At 45.2% G+C, this 9,667-nt stretch overlaps 1 long non-coding RNA gene across 1 annotated transcript; it reads left to right on the top strand.

Moving 5' to 3' along the window:
• Nucleotides 1-1,271: 1,271 nt before the first annotated feature.
• Nucleotides 1,272-7,876, top strand: LOC121363913. The gene is made up of 3 exons (XR_005956799.1): nt 1,272-2,164; nt 4,747-4,859; nt 7,623-7,876. It is a non-coding gene; the product is annotated as an uncharacterized LOC121363913 (long non-coding RNA).
• Nucleotides 7,877-9,667: the final 1,791 nt, after the last annotated feature.

Genomic DNA, 9,667 nt, shown 5'->3' with positions numbered 1-9,667 from the left:
TTCTTGGCATTTAGAGACTTTCAGTCTGTTGCTGGGGGAAAGTTTGGGTTACAGCCTGGAGAGCTGTTTTGAAGAGGTCATGTGCAAAAGGTCAGGGTAATTTATCAGCATAAACCACTGAAATGCAGAGAAGAGAGCATTTGTCCTTCCACTAGTAATCTAAGGTGACACACAGTGACTTCTGTCTCCAGCACTGGAGCATCCCCAGGTCTGTTGGTGGCAGTTGCTGGCATCAGGGAAGGGGGACACTTCTCTGCTCAGCCCTTTGCTGCTGTTATCAGCCAGGCTTCTCAGCACTAAAAAAGCTGTTTAGTCTGAGCTGTTTAATAGAGCTGACATCCTGCTCCTTCACAAGCTGAAGAACACTATCAGGTGTCTTAGTTTGTGCCTTAGCTGTGACCAAGAAGCCAGAAGATCCAGTTAGCATAAAAGCAGATCCACTTAGGATAAAGCACTTGCTGCATATGACTGGAAACAGGGAGCACCTAAACCACTGGTTTTCCATCATCATTCCAGCTGTAATGCTGTTCCCCTTTGCTTTATTGCCTTGGAAATGTTTTTTGCTGTTCAAATGTTTGGGGGATTGTCTCTGACTCTTGGTGTGGTGTTGACATCTTAATTCCTTTTTCTTCAGTATAAAATAAATACTTGTCATTTGTTCAGAAACCTTGGTGTTCATTGTTTGGCAAAGCCCATCAGGCTGGTAACACAGGACAGTCTGGCTGGTCCTTTTTTCCACAGAGCCTTTCTCCCTTCCTCATCTCCTGCACTCTTTCTTTTATCCTTTCCAACCCAAATCCTTGTCAGGTGCAGAGATGTGCTCTCAGTCCTGTCGTGGGACTGGTAACAAAAGTGTTAATCCAATTTCTGCTGTGTCTATGTACTTTTAGCAAAGAAACAGGATATGCAGGAGCTGCTTTCTCATCAAGGACAGAAGGAAGATAAGGGGAAGACATCTGCCTTAGGAATGCAGCTATAGCCAAAACAAGATTATAGAAAAAACGGAACCTGGGAACGTGGGGAAGGTTTTATGGTAATGAACAATTTTAATACCCACGCAGCGACCGTATATAAGCAATGCACTTGTAGTGAATCGTGTGCACGCCAGGTGGAGCTTATCCCCCGTGCACCAGCCCTGTGATAAACTTAACGCTGCATTAGTGTTAAGGGGTTTTATTTTACCCGCTTTTTGGAGAATTTCGCTGACAGTTATTGGCCACCCAGATAAGGAGCTCGCCTCTGAGCCTCGGCGGATCTGCAGTCGACAGATCTCCAGCCGGCACCGAGGGGTTCTCGGGGAGAACCTCGGCCTCAGACCGTCAGGGGCTCGAGGCGAGATCCCTGGGGTGAGTAAAGGCATAGTTTAAATTGTTTATCTTGGGGTTATTGACAAGGGGTACGAATCCCCTCACAGAGTTACTGGTGAGGGGATTGAGTCACCCAGCAGGGTTCAAGTCCCTGGGAAAGCTCACCGTCTGGGGCTTCGAGTCCCCCAGGACTACTGGGCTTCCAGTCCCTCAGGACTAGGGGGTTCCAGTTCCCTCCGAGGGGTTCCCCTGGAGCAGGAAACTTAAAGCACTATTGTAGCTGGCCGAGGAGAAAAAAAACAGGCTCGTAACACTGGAGCCAAAACATTGCTGTACCCGCTTTTGTGGTGGAGTTCTCTTAGATACTCTGAATTCTTTTTGGTCTCTGGCGGTGTGCGTGTGAGCGGGTTATGTGTTGATTTCAGTTTGCCGGCCTCTAAAATCAACACTGGGACGCCTGTGAATAAAGCTCGTTAACTGGAAGAGTGTTGAAACGTAACTGACTGTTGGGTTTTCGAAGCAGTCGGGGGGTGTGTGCTATCGATTATTGATTTGTTTTCTGTGTGCGCCGCTGAAATCGCATTTGTGGACGCGAAGCGCCCTCTCGTGTCAGTGCGCGCCGCATTCCCGGCCCGCGTGGGAGCGGGCGGGCGGGCAGGGGCACCCCCAGTTGCAGCTCCCCCGTTCCCCCGCCGGCATCTTAGCTCGGGGAGGAGGAGGAGAAGAGAACAAGCCCAACAGACTCGCAGCACAACAGCCCTGCCCTGGCCCGGCGGGTTCTTGCCTGCTCCAGCGCCTGGGTAGTGTCACCCGCCCGCTGCAGCCCAGAACCAGCCGCGGGGACTCCCCGCGCCCAGGTAATCGTTGTATTCGCTTTCTGGACGTTGTTATATACTTGTATTATTCAGTATGGGGGCGGTTTGTTCTAAAACTAGAGTGGGAAATGATATCCCGAATTCCCCGTTGAAATGTATATTGAACCGCTGGGAAAAGATAGGGGGAGGCTCGCTACTGAAGTCCAAACTAATCCAATATTGTAACCACTGGTGGCCACTGTATAAACTGGACAATCAGGCGAAGTGGCCGGAGAATGGCACCTTAGATTATCACACCATGTTACAGCTGAAGCTGTTTTGTAGAAGAGAGGAGAAGTGGAGTGAGATGCCTTACGTAGATCTGTTCTTTACTTTAAGAGACCATCTGGAATTGCGAAGGGGGTGCTTACCCAGCCTGTCAAACTCTCTCATGTTAGCTTTTGGAAAGGAAGAGGAAAAGGATAGGAGATCAAAGCAATGTTGCTCCTCTTGTAGTATTGGGCATCACTGTTTGAAATGCCACAGCCGATGGGAGGAGGATGATGTAGAAATGATAGAGGCACCAGATGCAGGAGACAGGGGCATAGAGAATTGGGGTATGCCTGATAAGGGGAAAGCACAAGGAGGGGATGAGCAAGAGTTAATTTCAAGTCCAGTGGTGGGGAGAATCCAGGGTGAGCAGGAGGTGAGAACACAAGAGGTAGGGGAGCAGGGGGTGAGAAAGCTGGAGGGAGGGGAGCAGGGGATGAGAAAGCAGGAGGGAGGGGAGCAGGGGGTGAGAAAGCAGAAAGAAGGGGAGCAGGGGATGAGAAAGCAGATTGTAGAGGAGCAGGGGGTGAGAAAGCTGGAGGGAGGGGAGCGGGGGGTGAGAAAGCAGAAAGAAGGGGAGCAGGGGATGAGAAAGCAGGAGGGAGGGGAGCAGGGGGTGGGAAAGCAGAAAGAAGGGGAGCAGGGAGTGAGAAAGCTGGAGGGAGGGGAGCAGGGGGTGAGAAAGCAGAAAGAAGGGGAGCAGCAGGTGAGAAAGCTGGAGGGAGGGGAGCAGGGGGTGGAAAAGCAGGTTGTAGAGGAGCAGAGGGTGAGAAAGCTGGAGGGAGGGGAGCAGGGGGTGGAAAAGCAGGAGGGGGATAAGCAGGAGGCCATAGCTCAGCTCTGGACAGGGGTGGGATCTCACAGCCTGGTAGTGGTGAAGGTACCTTTCTCCCCAGTCGATCTCGAGGCATGGATGAGACTGGCAGGGCCCTACAGAGAAGATCCAGAGAGAGTATCTAGAGTATTTGAAACCATTCTCAAGACCCAGAACCCGGACTGGGGGGTTATACAAGTTCTATTAGATACCCTGTTAGACTCCACAGAAAGAGAGATGGTACTCAGGACTGCTAGGAGAGAGGTGGACAGGATAGGAACAGCAGGTGTGCTACCAGGAGCTGTGGAAGAGCATTTTCCCTCCCAGGACCCCCACTGGGACCCTAACACAAAGGAGGGGAGGGTTTTTCTGGGACAATATCAACAATGGATATTATTTGGCTTTAGACATGCAATGCCAAAGGCAATCAATTGGTCTAAACTTTATGAGGTGAAACAAGAACCACATGAGACTCCAACTGCTTTTGTGGAACGCCTAAGGGCAACTGCCAGGAGATACACTAATATTGATCCAGAAAAACCAGAGGAAGCTGTACAGCTGGCTTCCATTTTCATAGGGAACTCAGCACCGGATATTAGAAAGAAGTTACAAAAGCTGGAGAGAGCAGAGTCTCGTGACCTGGGTGAACTATTACAAGTGGCCTGGATAGCTTTTAATAATAGGGGAGAAGAGGAAGAAAACAAGATCCGGGAGAGAGAAAAGGAGAATGAGCAGAAAGACAAGAGACGCGAAATTGAGTGGGAGGAGCGAAAAAAGAAATGGAAAATGGAAAGGGAGGAGAGAGAAAAGAAACGGGAGGTGGAAAGGAAAAAAAGAGAACGATGTAGGGATGCAATGCTGAGCGCAGCCCTGCAGAGGGCGCTGTTCAAGCGCAGGACGGAGCGGGGCCCTGCCCGCGGGGCGCTGCAGCCCAACCAGTGCGCCTACTGCCGGGGACTGGGGCACTGGAAACGGGAATGCCCCAAGAACCTGAGAGGGCCCAAGCGCTCCGAGCTAACCCTCCATCAGGAGTGACGGGAACCGCGAGTGAGAGCCCCAGCTGAGCCCCTGCTTACAGCAGAGCTGGGGCAAAGAGAAAATTGTGTTTCTAATAGTTTATTATATAAACTATATATCTGGACTTACTTATATAAATATAATGACTTTCTAGTAGTTTATTATATTATATAAAATAGTTTATTGTATGGTAAATACTTATTCGGTATTAAATACAAATCGTGGAAAATTAAAGCAAGGAACTGTAAATGTTGTTGGTGCAACAGGGAAAGAGGAGAACCAAACATTCTTTAACCCCATTAACTTTAAATTTGACAAACAGTGGATAACACACCAATTTTTATATATGCCTGAATGTCCAGTTCCTCTGTTAGGAAGAGACCTGCTAAGTAAATTGGAGGCATGGATTTTGTTTAAACATGGAGAAATGCAATTATTGGTGCTTGAGACTAAAGCCATCAAGGCAAGGACTTTTATGTTGCAGGGAACACTGGAACCAGACAATTCTGGAGGAATACCAGAAACAACAGAAAATGCAGTAAAACACTCTTGACTTGGACCAGTGGAGCTCCAGGCCATTCCCAACAAGCTCAGCCTGTAAGTGTTACCCTAAAACCTGGATGAAAACCAGTAAAACAGAAACAGTATCCTTTAAAGTTATTATCTAGCAGGGCAATTCAGAGTCTAATAGAAAATTTAAGAGAATTTGGATTATTGATAGTATATACGTCAGAACACTCCCATTTTGCCAGTTAAAAAGCCTGGGATGAATACACAGGTTGGTATAGGACCTGTGAGCAATCAGTCAATCAAATATTTCAGGATATACACCCTGTTCTAGCCAGTCCCTTTACCCTGTCAACATGCCTTACAGAATGTCAGCAATAGTTTACAGTGATAGGTTTGAAGGATGCCTTCTTTTGCATACCTCTTGATAAGAAAAGCCAGGGCATTTTTGCCTTTGAAAATCCTCAAACTGGTGGGAAGACTCAGCTTACCTGGATTGTGTTACCACAAAAATTTAGAAATAGTCCAACGATTTTTGGGAACCAGCTGACAAAAGAATTAGAGACCTGGAAAAAGGGAGAACCCTGAAGGGTTGGTCCTGCAATGTGTTGATGATATCTTACTAATGAAAAGTGCATGGAATTGACTATTAGCCTTCTAAATTTCCTAGGCCAAGGAGGTTACAAAGTATTTTGGGAAAAAGCTCAAATCATGAGGCAGGAAGTTACCTACCTAGGGTTTGAAATAATACCAGGACAGTGGAAATTGGGAATGGACAGAAAAGAGGCCATCTGCCAAGTACCCCATCCTGCAATTGCCTGAGATTTAACAGCATTCCTGGCTGTGGCTGGATGGTGAAGATTGTGGGTTTTAAATTAATGGACTTTTAGTCAAATCATTGAGCTTTTAAAGGAGGCCCCCAAAGGACCTTTGATTTGGACTCCTGAGGGAGAACACGCATTCTGTCACCTAAAGATGGCCCTGATGTCTGCACCCGCCTTAGGACTTCCAGACTTAACAAAGCCCTTTGAGCTTTTTGGGCAGGAATGACAGCACCTCATCCTCAGAGTTCTGGCTGAGAAGGTGGGAGACTTGAAGAGACCTGTGGGGTGCTTTTCAGAACAACTGGACAAGGTCAGTCAGGGATGGCCCCAATGTCTGCGAGCTGTGGCAGTGACTGTTCTCCTCATCCAAGAGGCCAAGAAATTGACTTTGGGACAAAAGATAGTAGTGCACATTTCACACACTGTGTTTTGCCAAAAAGGGGAGCATTGGCTTTCCCCAAGCTGTATGCTGAAATATCAGACTGTTCTAGTGGAGCAAGAAGATGTGGAGTTGAAAGTAACCACAGTGGTAAATCCAGCCCAAGTCCTGAACATCCCCATGCAAGGAGAGGAGCAGCTGACCCTCGATGGCCTACACACAGTTGAACAAGTTTGTGTAAGCTGACTAGACCTACAAGATGCACCAACTGAAGATCCAGAGTTCTTTACAGAAGGAGATGGCTTGGTGCAAGATGGAAAATAAAAAGCTGGCTATGCCATAGTAACACCAGCCAAGGTAATAGAAGCTGCACCACTGCCCATGGACACCTCAGCACAGCAGGCAGAGCTCATAGTGCTGCGAAGAGCCCTGGAACTGGCAGCAGGAGGAGGAATGAACATATGGACTGACTTGAAATATGCTTTTGGAGTTGCCCATGGGACCATATGGAAGGAAAGAGGCCTATTAACAGCACAGCGATCTTTGATCAATAAACACAAGAAATATTGTCCTTCCTTGATGCCACCCAGTTGCCCAGAGAAGTATCTGTACTACATTTCAGGGCACGTGAGTGTGGGGAGTCCCAAATTCTTGTAGGAAACAGACTTGCAGATAAATCTGCACAAGACGTTGCACAACAAGGCATCCTGGCATTAATACCTAAGAAGGCTGTTTCACTCCCAGAAGTTAGCCCTGGGTATAGTCAGGCAGATTTAAAATCCCAAAATAGAGAGGATGAACAATGAGATCATAGTCCCACCCCAAGTAATGTTGTAAATTGTCAAGGAGAAATACCAGCAAACCCACTGGGGAATCAGTGCTATGGTGACTGGTCCAAGGACTCAGATACCAGTGTCCCTATGACAAAAAGTGTCAAGTCTGTTACAGAAAAATGCCTGATATGTCTTAAAAATAATCCTTTGAATTATTTTTAATTCAAAAGGACTGCCTCCATGGATCACTAATAGAGGAAACACCCTCAGGAATTACTGATAAATTGTTTTTCCTGAGCTACCACATCATACTGGTATCTCCTGGTATTATTTATTGGACACTTTTTCCAGGTGGCCAGAAGTTATCCCCTGCTGCACCAACAAGGCCAGGAAAGTCACCAAGGTACTCTTCAAAGAGATCATACCCTGGTTAGGGGTTCCTATTGGGATGTCATCTGATAGGGGATCCCATTTTATATCTGAAGTATTACAGCAACTTGGTAAGCAGTTGGGTATAAGTTGGGATTTACATGCTCCATGGGGACTGCAGTCTAGCAGGAGGGTTGAGTGAATGAATCAGATTTTAAAGAGACAGATTGGCAAAATGTTTTAAGCTTTCTTAAAATGGCTACAGGTGTTACCACCAGACTTGCTATGAGTTAGAGTACAGCCCCAAATTAACCTGAAGGTGAGCCTGTATGAATTGATGTTTGGGAGATCATATTCTGCTGCAACTTCCTCTGGATCTGAGGAACAAATTGAGAATTGGGAAATAGAAAAATATTTAATTTTATTAGGGAAACCCTTGAATGAACAAAAAAGGTTTGTCATTCTCTCAGAACCTCTTACCCTAGACACCCCAGTTCACTCATTTCAGCCTGGGGATCACACACACATCCAGATCTGGGAACCTGAGCCACTTCAGGAGCAGTGGAAAGGACCTTCTCTGGTTCTGTTGACTACAAGACCAGCTGTGAAAGTGAAAGGAATTAACTCCTGGATTCATTGCTCCCAAATTAAGAGGACTTCTGACTCAGACTGAATTGTGGAAAACACCAGACCCTTGCAGCAGAAAATGTTGAAGACATCTGCAAATGAGCAGCGAAATGTATAGACTAATATTCATGGGAATTATTTTATATTTAGGTGGAGATAAAAGAACTTGAAACAATTTAAATTTGAAATTATTTTATTTTAAATTATTTTAAAATTGAAATTACTTTAAATTAATTTAATTTTTTAAATTTTAAAAAATAATTTTAAATTATTATAATGTTTTTCTGGATAAAATTTGAAGAAAATTTAATATTGAAGAAAATTTAGTTTGAAAGAAAATGAATAAGAAAATTTAATATTGACTTGAATCCAAGGGTTTGGTAAGATGCACAATCTGTCCAGCATTACAGACTGCCTCCCTATCCCCAGTTCAGCAGGGGAACCTATTCCTTGGGGAATTATCCCTATAAATCTGTCAATGGTGATTCAATATGATAATCTGACATAACAAAAGAGAATGGCCTTAGATCTATTGCTGACCAAAGAACAAAGGGCTGTGGATATTTAAAACTGGATAGAGAATGTTGTTGTGCACACATCCCAAATGTAACAGAAGATCTCCAAAGACCACAAAATATGGGCAGTTGCTGAGGATAGCAAAGCTATCCTGAAACTAATTGGTTCAATAAAATTCTTCAAGGAATAGTGTGATGGTCCCTGAGAGGAGGGCTGGCTGGAACACTGGAAACAATCCTAACTGTGATTGTAGTTGTAATAATTATCAGCACTGCTATTGGTTGTGTTTGCAAAATGATCAGTCATAATCTTGTGGGAATATAGGTGACTATAGATAGAAATTGAGTTGGAACTTATCAAATGGCCTTAAGGAATTTGAGATGTTTCAAAGGAGGGAATTGATACCAAAAGGGTTAACCCAATTTGTGCTGTGCCTTTGTACTTTTAGCAAAAAGAAATGGGGTATGCAGGAGCTGCTTTCTCAGCGAGGACCTATTGAATTCCTAAAACATCTGGCTTAAGAATGCAGCCAAAACAAGGCTATAAAAAAACCTGAACCTGGGAGCATGGGGAGGGTTTTATGGTAATAGGCACTTATAATATGCATGTGGTGATTGTATATAAGCAATGCACTTGTAGAGAATCATGTGCACATTAGGTGGAGCTTGTCCTGTAATAAATGATGCCTCTTCTTAGCACTACATTGGTGTTAAGGAGTTTTGTTTTACTTGGTTTTCAGTGAATTTCAGTGACAGAACAAGGGGCTGATGGTTCTGCAGCCCAGTGATGTCTCAGGGTGGGGCTGCTTTCCATTAGAAGTTGCCACACACTATTTCACAGTTATGTTCTACTTAAATACTCAAAAGTCAGATCTAATTTACGGAAGCCAAACTTCTGCACTCCTGTTTTTCATGCAGGTGCACACATGTGCTCTCCTAGTAACTGCAATCCCAACAAAACAATTGCAGCACAACCTGACAGCTGTGCTCTTGCATCTCATGGCCTTTGTGTGGTGACAGCCAGCTTGGAGGCACATATTTGTGGATGAATCCATGGAAAGATGGATGTATTCTGCTGTGGGAATCATTTCCCTGCCTTTGCATACATGTTGTAAAGTCAATGCTGCGCTGTTTGCTCTATGCAAACAATGCTCATGTTGTACCAGACAAACTGTTTGCAGAAGAGCTTCCTTTTTGTTTTGTTTTTAAAAGATCAGCAGTAAAAAAAATAAATACCAAGGACATTCATCCACTCCAGAAACATAAATAAAACACTGGAGCAAACCTAGCCCAAAAATTGAAGCAACTGACTTAACTTTAAACATTTCTTACCAGCTCCACTGCCAGCAAAGGGAACAGCAGCTGTGTTGAAATAACTGCTCTGGGAAAGACACAGTGCAGCACCATCACC

This window comes from Pyrgilauda ruficollis, unplaced genomic scaffold, assembly GCF_017590135.1.
Source record: "Pyrgilauda ruficollis isolate IOZ18807 unplaced genomic scaffold, ASM1759013v1 scaffold77, whole genome shotgun sequence".
NCBI classification, from domain to species: Eukaryota; Metazoa; Chordata; class Aves; order Passeriformes; family Passeridae; genus Pyrgilauda; species Pyrgilauda ruficollis.
Note: the sequence above shows the minus strand (reverse complement) of the source record. Positions and strands in the feature narration are given on the sequence as shown.